The sequence below is a fragment of the Macaca mulatta genome, chromosome 16, assembly GCF_049350105.2.
Source record: "Macaca mulatta isolate MMU2019108-1 chromosome 16, T2T-MMU8v2.0, whole genome shotgun sequence".
In the NCBI taxonomy this organism is placed as follows: Eukaryota; Metazoa; Chordata; class Mammalia; order Primates; family Cercopithecidae; genus Macaca; species Macaca mulatta.
The window spans coordinates 8,138,886-8,147,895 of NC_133421.1; the positions used below are offsets into that span (position 1 = coordinate 8,138,886).

The window sequence follows — 9,010 nt, forward strand, 5'->3', positions numbered from 1 at the left end:
TGTCTCAGGGAACGTCAAAGGAACATGCCCGAAAGAGGTCCTCGCCTCTTCCCACCTCCCAGCCCTCTCCTCCTGCCTCCCCCGGTGTCACCCGCACCTCCTCCCTCCCTTCACGTCCCTCTAAACAAGAATCCGGTGCAGTCAGTTCTAGACCCTGATCATCTCCCGCGTCGCTGGCGAAGGGAGCCAGAAAGAAAATGCGCATGGAGCGGGTTGCCCCGCGACTCCATGGTGAGGGGACGGGGCACAGAAGGTGGAAAGGCGCTCCCTCCTCCCTTTTTTCCTCCCTGTGGTGGGCAGTTGGTGACACACAGTAAACGCTCAATAAATGTTCCCGCTACTCCCTCTCCTTGGAATTAAGGGGATGCCCCTGGGCGCCCCTCATTCCACACAGCTCTGGTGTCTGGAAACTGGTCGCCAGAGCCGTCGTAGGTCCTCCGCTTTCTCTATTGTAAAAGCCATTTCAAACCTCCAGCGGCCTCGCCGCCTCTGCTGCAGACCTTCCAAGCCCTTCTGAAGCCAGAATGATTTCTCCCTAATTCACTCCCCCTGCTTAACACATTCGAATGGCTCCCGCTTGTTCTCGGGACCAAATCCAAAGCCCTTGGCGCCACCTTCGAGAGCCTCCGGACCTGCCGACTCCCCACACCTGGGCTCTGAGCTCCAGCTCCAAGGTGCTGCGCGCCCTCCCATCCCCGCTGCTTGCTCTGCCCGGCGCGCCTTTCCCCTGCCTTCCCTTTCTCTCACTCTCCCTGGCTGAGCCCTTTCCGCCTTCAGGTCTCCGGGAGGTTGTCCCCAGGCCGGTGGGGCCCCTGCAGGTCCTCAGCCTTGGGCGGGGTGGGGGCAGGGGGTGGTCGCACAGCAGGAATTGCCACCAGCGCGTCCCGGCTCCACAGCGCGCTCGTCCAAGGCGCGGCGCCGGCCCAGCTCAGCGCTTGGCACAGTCAACGACCACAGGGAGGAGAAAGTGAGAGCAGGTGCGGACCTTCCCACCTGCCGTCCCCGTCCCCTCAGAACGGAGTCCTGGGGCCACCTGCTCGGCGCGGTCCCTCTCTCTCTCTGGCTCAGTCCCCCGACCCTGATACGTCTCCTTCTCTCAGAGCCTCCAAGGAAGGGCGTGGGCTCTGGAAGGAGCAGGGCTCAGCCGGGTGACCCTCCCGCCCGTCCCCGCCGGGGCTGAGCCTCTAATGTCGCCCGCAGGAGACAGAAGTCAAGGTGGAAGTGCCCGAGTACCTGGGGCCGCTGCTGTTTGTGAAGCTGCGCAAACGGCACCTCCTTCAGGACGACGCCTGGTTCTGCAGCTGGATCTCCGTGCAGGGCCCCGGCGACGGGGACGAGGTCCGGTTCCCTTGTTACCGCTGGGTGGAGGGCGACGGCGTCCTGAGCCTGCCCGAAGGCACCGGTGACCGCGGGGCTGGGGGTGTCAGAAGGCCTCTGGGGTGCGAGAGAAGCTGGGGGGATGCGCTTGTGGAGAAGAGAGCGCAGCATGGAGGTGCTGGAACCTGGAGGGCCGGGGTCTTTGGGGGTGTCGAAGGGGCGGTGGCTGCAGCTGGCACAGAGTGGCTGGAGCCTGGGGAAGGGGCGTGATGCTGAGCGGGGAGAGGCCACACAGAAGGACGGGGTGATGAGGCTCTCCCGGCAGGGGCGAGAAGAGGATCTCACCAAAAGTCACTGGCCAAGCCCTCCCCTGCCCTTCTAGGTCGCACTGTGGGCAATGACCCTCAGGGCCTGTTCCAGAAACACCAGGAAAAGGAGCTGGAAGAGAGAAGGAAGCTGTACCGGTGAGCCCTCCTCCCCTGACCCCACGTGAGCTGCTGCTGCTTCCAGCACCCACGCCTGATTTCCTTCCCGCCCCACAGGTGGGGAAACTGGAAGGATGGGTTAATTCTGAGTGTGGCTGGGACGAAACTAAGTGACCTCCCTGTGGATGAGTGATTTCTGGAAGACAAGAGAGTTGACTTTGAGGTTTCACTGGCCAAGGGGTGAGAGCAAGGGGAGGCTGGGTGAGAGAGAGATGTCCTGGTCTAGTGGAAGCCAAGGGGCTTATGGGCTGCACTGCACTGGACTGGCCCAAGATCGGTGCCTGTGGTGGTCATGTTGGAGTCTCAGAATGATGCTCAAACCCTTTGCCCATGGTGGCTCATGCCTATAAAGACTGAGGCGGGCAGATCATGACATTAAGAAATCGAGACCATCCTGGCCAATATGGTGAAACGCCGTCTCTACTAAAAATACAAAAATTAGCTGGGTTTGGTGGTGCGCGCCTGTAGTCCTAGCTACTGGGGAGTCTGAGGCAGGACAATTGCTTGAACCCGGGAGGTGGAGATTGCAGTGAGCTGAGATTGTGCCGCTGTACTCCAGCCTGGTGACAGAGCAAGACTCCGTCTCAAAAATAAAATAAAATAATGATCTGACTTGCTGGAGCCATCTGAATGACTTCAACTGGATTTTCTGGTGTGGCCAGAGCAAGGTGGCTGGTCAGTCCACCCACCCCAATATGTCTCCCAGGACCCTTACCCCCAGATCCCGCCCAACCCAGGGGAACTGAAAGAAGCAGGGTGTGGAGACCAGAGACTGGGGTCCCTCTGGTGGGCTGGAGTCAAGGGAGCATGGTTGGTGGGGTTGGAAGGACCAAGAGCTCAGATCCCACAACTTGCTAAACAACTGCCTTCCCCAGAGCGCGTGCGGGACTCCTGGAAGGAGGATGCCTTATTTGGGTACCAGTTTCTTAACGGCGCCAACCCCATGGTGCTGAGGCTCTCCGCTCACCTTCCTGCCCGCCTCGTGTTCCCTCCAGGCATGGAGGAACTGCAGGCCCAGCTGGAGAAGGAGCTGGAGGTACGGACATCAGAGCCCCGAGGAGGCTCAACAGTGCAGTGGGGTGGGCTAGCGTCAATGATGCTGCTGCGGGACCACTCTGGGCCGGGCTTGCTGCCAGCCAGCAAGGCGGGATTCTGCAGGAGAGGTCCTGAGGGATCCTGGAGAAGCTCAGCGGCTCGGCCTCCTTCCCACATGAGACTAGCTGCGGAGGGAGGGCGTGCAAGGTGGAATGGTTGATAGAAACAGGGTCAAATGAAGAAACGTGACTGGCCCTTGGTGCTAGGGATTCAGGGAGTGTGCAGAGTAAGAGAATCAGGGTCAGACTGCTGTGGCTGTTAATCAGGAGGCGACACGGAACAAGAGAGAGGAAATTCATGGGATTCCAGGGCAGACAGGCTTGGATGTGAATCCTGGTTCTGCTATTTGTAAGCTGTGTGACCTCAGCAAAATACCCAACCTCTCTGATTATCTGTTTCTTCCTCTGTGCAATTGAGGCTCATTCAACTATGTATAAAAATTATAAGACTGGGCACAGTGGCTTGCACCTGTAATTCCAGCACTTTGGGAGGTCGAGGCGGGAGGATCACCTGAGCCCAGAAGTTGGAGGCCAGCCTAGGCAACATGGTGAAACCCTGTCTCTACAAAAGTACAAAAATTAGCATCTGTAATTTTTGGTGTAGTGGCATGCACCTGTAGTCCCATCTATTTGGAGGCTGAGGTGGGAGGATCACCTGGGCCCAAGGAAGTCAAGGCTGTATTGAGCCGTGGTGATCCTGCCACAGCACTCCAGCCTGGGCAACAGAGTTATACCCTGGCTCAGAAACAAAAAACAATGATATGAGGGAATAAGCACATGATCCATTACCTGGAACAAAGTAGGTGATGGAGACAAGTTAGCTCCTCTCTCTCTCTCTTCCCCCTCGGAGGAATCAGAGTAGGAAGAAGATGCTTTATGCTGATAGCAGCCCTTGACCTCTTCCCCCCACCCAGGGAGGCACACTGTTTGAAGCTGACTTCTCCCTGCTGGATGGGATCAAGGCCAACATTATTCTCTGTAGCCAGCAGCACATGGCTGCCCCTCTAATCATGCTGAAACTGCAACCTGATGGGAAACTCTTGCCCATGGTCATCCAGGTGAGAGGACTCAAGATTTCTGCTTCCAGTCTCCAGCCTTCTTAGCTCAGCCCCTTATCGAAATTCACTGAGCACCATCTGCAAAGGCGCTGAGCTAGAGCACCGGGGAGACCCCAAAGGAGGAAATGCGCCAAGTCTCTGATTCGAAGGCCTTGCAGTGTAGCTGGAGAGACACTTGGGGCCAGTCTGCAGACTCTGGGACTGAGGAAGTGGACAGAGATAGCCCAGGAGGGATCAGGGGAGGTGGGATGTCATGAGCCTTGGAGGAGGGCCAGGTCTCAGACAAGCAGGAGGGAGAGGAAGGACCAGTCCTCAGTGGCAAGAGAGACTGGGCAGAGGCTGAGGTAGAGGAGTCAGGAGATTCCTAGGGGACTGTTGCACTGGGGCCAGACTAAGCCAGGCTAAGGAGTATGAGGTGGGAAGCTGGAGAAGGCTGTGATGAAACGTGCTGTGGGCACACGGTGTGGGCAGTGGTGTTCAGGGTGCGTTGGAGAGGGGAGATGCTAGAAACAGGGGCTGGGGCAACATGCCCCAGCACTGACCCCAGGAGGAGGGGAGCTCAGATGTGGGTGGTGATTATCAGGATGGAGAGGACAGGTGGATGCGAGTGCAGAGGGAGATCAAGGAGAGGGGAAAAGGGAGCCAGGCCAGGTGCCTGCAGAAATAGCACCAATAAAGAGAACAGGGTGCCCCGGGAGACTTTTGTCTTGCCAATGTTGAGGTAATGGGAAGACATTTAAATTGTCCAGCAGGCAGCTGAGAACAAGAGATTCAGTCATTTGTATAGAGGTGGGGCCAAAAGATGAGATTTCGAAAAAACAGTGTGGGATGAAGGAAGCAGGTGGTTTGAATCTTTTCCACACTGTGGGGACTGAAAGGGGAAATGGAGGCTGGAGGCGGCACCAGAAGAGCAGTTTCTGCAGAATGCTGGAGGCAAAGCAGCTTGCAGGGTGCTAATGCACCGAGCGGGTAGGAAGGGGAGGGGAGGAAATGGGAGCTGTAGGGAGCGGCAGCAGTGAGATGGGGAAAGCGAAACACGTTTGGAGGACGAACGGCAAGGTTAACATGCAAGGAGGGACAGGAATCGCTGAGTGCCCAGCACTCATGCCTTCTCTTCCCACACCTTGTCCCTGATCCAGCTCCAACTGCCCAGCACAGGATCCCCACCACCTCCCCTTTTCTTCCCCACGGATCTTCCAATGGTCTGGCTTCTAGCCAAATGCTGGGTCCTCAGCTCTGGCTTCCAGCTCCATGAGCTGCAGTCTCATCTTCTGAGGGGATGCTTGATGGCTGAGGTCATTGCTGTGGCCACCATGAGGTGCCTGCCATCAATACATCCTATCTTCAAGGTAACACCTTATCCCCTTCTCTCCTGTATTCAGCTGAATACTTGATTTCTCTAGAGTTCTCTTTCTGTACAACACCCTCAATTTCAGCATGCTGCCCTGTCTATTCTGGCTGTATTGGCCTCCCAGTACTGCCAGCTCTCTCTGTCTCCTTAACTCAGGAAGATGATAGGACTCTGCCAGGGTTGCTCCTCCCTACTCTGCAGCTGGAAAGCTTTCTCCAGGCAGTAAGCTGCGGCAATTATGGGGCCCGCTTTTGTCTGTTTCTTCAGTTACTTCAGGCAAGAGGGTAAATCCAGCTCCTTCAGTTCAGCTGGAGGTCTCTTCCTCATTATTTTATATACATTTTGTGGAAGATTAACTTTACAATTTAGTTTTTAGATAACAATATTCAGACAGGACGGCAACTCCATTTATGGAGTAATTATCATAGCTCAGAGATGAATATTACTACTCTCTCCCAGAGATGGATGCAGTGACTTTTGCGACTTTGTGTGTCTCTTTTCTCAAGGAGAGACGAATAGCATCTTTATTTCTATGAAGAATAGTTGCATTGTGTTAGATAGAAAAGAACATTTTATTTTATTTTATTTTATTTTATTTTAGAAACAGTCTCACTCTCTCAGCCAGGCTGGAGTGCAGTGGCACGACCTTGGCTCACTGCAACCTCCGTCTCCCAGGCTCAAGAAATTGTCCTGCCTCAGCCTCCCGAGTAGCTGAGATTACAGGCATGTGCCACCATGCCTAGTTAATTTCTGTATTTTTAGTAGAGACGGGGTTTCACCATGTTGGCCAGACTGGTCTCGAACTCCTGACTTCAGGTGATCTGCCCGTCTCTCTTGCTCCCCTCTCTCTTGCTCCTTTGCTCTCTCCCTATGATGCCCTATGATGCCTGCTCCCCTTCGCCTTCTACCATGAGTAGAAGCCCCCTGAAGCCCTCGCCAGAAGCAGAGGATGGTGCCATGCTTCTTGTACAGCCTGTAGAACTGTGAACCAAATAAATCTGTTTTCTTTACAAATAATCCAGCCTCACGTGTTCCTTTAGAGCAATGCAAAATAGACTAAGTCCCGATGTGCATAAAGTATGCGTCATAAATAAGATCTCCAAAAATAAGAATGTGTATGACCTAGGAAGGTCTCAGAATGGCTCTGTCAAGGTGCCTCTACCCTGATATCCGGGCTCCGAGGAGATGATCGTGTGGGGCCTTCTCTCTGAAAGTCCTAAGACTAATAGATTCAGCACAGCATTTGGCCAGGAGTGGCCTAAGACAATACATTTCTTTTTTTAAACTTTATTGTTTTGAGATGGAGTCTTGCTTTGTCACCCAGACTGGAGTGCAATGGAACCATCTCGGCTCACTGCAACCTCCTCCTCCTGGGTTCAAGCGATTCTCTTGCCTCAGCCTCCCAAGTAGCTGAGATTACAGGTGCACGCCATCACACCCAGCTAATTTTTTTTTGTTTGTTATTTTTAGTAGAAACGGGATTTCACAGTGTTGGCCAGGCTGGTCTCGAACTCCTGACCTCAGGTGATCCGCCTGCCTCGGCCTCCCAAAGTGCTGGGATTACAGGTGTAAGCCACTGCCCCGGCCTGTTTCTTCCCATTGACTGAGAAATTACTCTGATGAGTAGGTGGCCTCAGATAAGTGAATTCATCTCACTGGGCCTTACCGTCCCCACTGTAAAATGAGGTGTTTGGACACATCTCCTAATCTGTGATTCCCAAAGTGAGAAATGCAGGCCACTGCTGGTGTGCAAGGTAATGTTCACTGATATAGAAAAAACTTTTTTTTTTTTTAAACGGATTTTTGTTCTGTCGCCCAGGCTGGAGTGCAATGGCACAATCTTGGCTCACTGCAACCTCTGCCTCCCAGGTTGAAGCAATCCTCCTGCCTTAGCCTCCCGAGTAGCTGGAATTACAGGCACGCACCATCACACCCGGCTAATTTTTGTATCTTTAGTAGAGACAGGGTTTCACCATGTTGGCCAGGCTGGTCTCAAACTCCTGACCTCAGGTGATCCACCTGCCTCGGCCTCCCAAAGTGCTGGGATTACAGGCGTGAGCCATGGTGCCTGGTTGGTAAAAATTATTTTGTGAAACTTTTTTGTTTGGAATCACAGTGTAAAATATATTTCTGGGAGTCATGGTCAAAAGAGTTGGAGAAAAGTGCGTCTCCCAATTAGTGAGCGCCCCCTCTTGAGTTCCTGGCCATCTGTCAAGCGTGTGCCATGACAGACAATGTACAGTAGAGGGCAGACAATCCCCACACAGCAGCAAAGGCTGGACTTTGGAGGAGTTGGAAACCGCAGGGGAATGCCAAGCAGGATGGAAGCCTGAAGCCAGGCCTGAAGCTTCTGAAAGAGACAGGGCACAAGTACCCCGTCCTCCTGGGCATCGCAGCACTCTCTGTGTGATATGACCGCAGCCACTTTCCAGTCGCCATTCGCAGGCTGGATCCTTGTCTTTGGATATTTTTCACCTCCCTGGGGATACTTCAGGTGTCTAGTTAGTCTAGTTACATTTTTCTTTCTTTCTTTTTTTTTTTTTTTTTGAGATGGAGTTTCACTATTGTTGCTCAGGCTGGAGTGCAGTGGCGCAATCTCGGCTCACTGCAACCCCCGCCTCCCAGGTTCAAGTGATTCTCCTGCCTCGGCCTCCTGAGTAGCTGGGATTACAGGCGTGCGCCACGACATCCGGCTAACTTTTCGTAGTTTTAGTAGAGACAGGGTTTCGCCATGTTGGCCAGGCTGGTCTCAAACTCCTGACCTCAAGGGATCCACCCGCCTCGGCCTCCCGAAGTGTGGGATTACAGGCGTGAACCACCACGCCCGGCTGTGTCTAGTTACTTTTAAGCCAAGGTCCTGTAAAACCATCTTCATCCTGTCGCCCAGTCTGGAGTGCAATGGCGTGATCTCAGCTCACTGCAACCTCTACCTCCCGGATTCAAGCGATTCTCCTGCCTCAGCCCCCTCGAGTAGCTGGGACTACAGGTGTGCACCACCACGCCCGGCTAATTTTTGTATTTTGAGTAGAGACAGGGTTTTGCCATGTTGGCCAGGCTGGTCTTGAACTCCTGACCTCAGGTGATTCGCCTGGCTCAGCCTCCCAAAGCGCAAAGGGATTACAGATGTGAGTCACTGCACCTGGCCTGAAGCTTTAATATTGAAGAGCAGCGAACACACACTGAGCTCTCAGTCTCCCCCAGGCACTGTTGGCAGCACTCTACATGTACTGACTCATGCACTCCTCGCACCTAGATGAGGTAGGTCAGGACGCTGGGGATTGAGAAAGTTAGGTGACTTACCCAGCATTCCTGGCTAGGAAGAAGCAGAGCCAGGATCCAAACCCAGGCCAGCTGGCTCCAGAGTTTATGCTCTTAACCACCAGCCACTGTTGGTACAAGAGGAATAAATGCCTAGTCTTCTACTTACTGTATCTACTTCTAAGGATACTGAGGGTGTGATGTGGTTAGGAGAAACCCTGGAGGCCATCGGAAGAGCAGGGGATATTCAAGCCTAAGACAGGAAGAATGGGTAGACACCATTCTGCTATCTGAAGGGCTGTCTTTGTCAGAGGCAGCCTCAAGAGCAGAACTAGAATCAAATGGTGAAAAGCTAGGAGGATTTCAGCTCAGGAAAAAAAAAAAAAAAAGACTTTAAAAAATGTACTATAAAATCTGGCCGGGCGCGATGGCTCACACCTGTAATCC

The 9,010-nt window shown here is 53.7% G+C and overlaps 1 pseudogene across 1 annotated transcript; it reads left to right on the forward strand.

Moving 5' to 3' along the window:
* Positions 1-203: 203 nt before the first annotated feature.
* Positions 204-5,497, forward strand: LOC100425071 (polyunsaturated fatty acid lipoxygenase ALOX15-like; annotated as a pseudogene). Its single transcript, XR_013405862.1, has 10 exons — positions 204-231; positions 395-428; positions 778-967; positions 1,201-1,402; positions 1,700-1,781; positions 1,860-1,982; positions 2,362-2,477; positions 2,678-2,838; positions 3,811-3,954; positions 5,094-5,497. The product of XR_013405862.1 is annotated as a polyunsaturated fatty acid lipoxygenase ALOX15-like (transcript).
* The last annotated feature ends 3,513 nt before the right edge of the window (positions 5,498-9,010 follow it).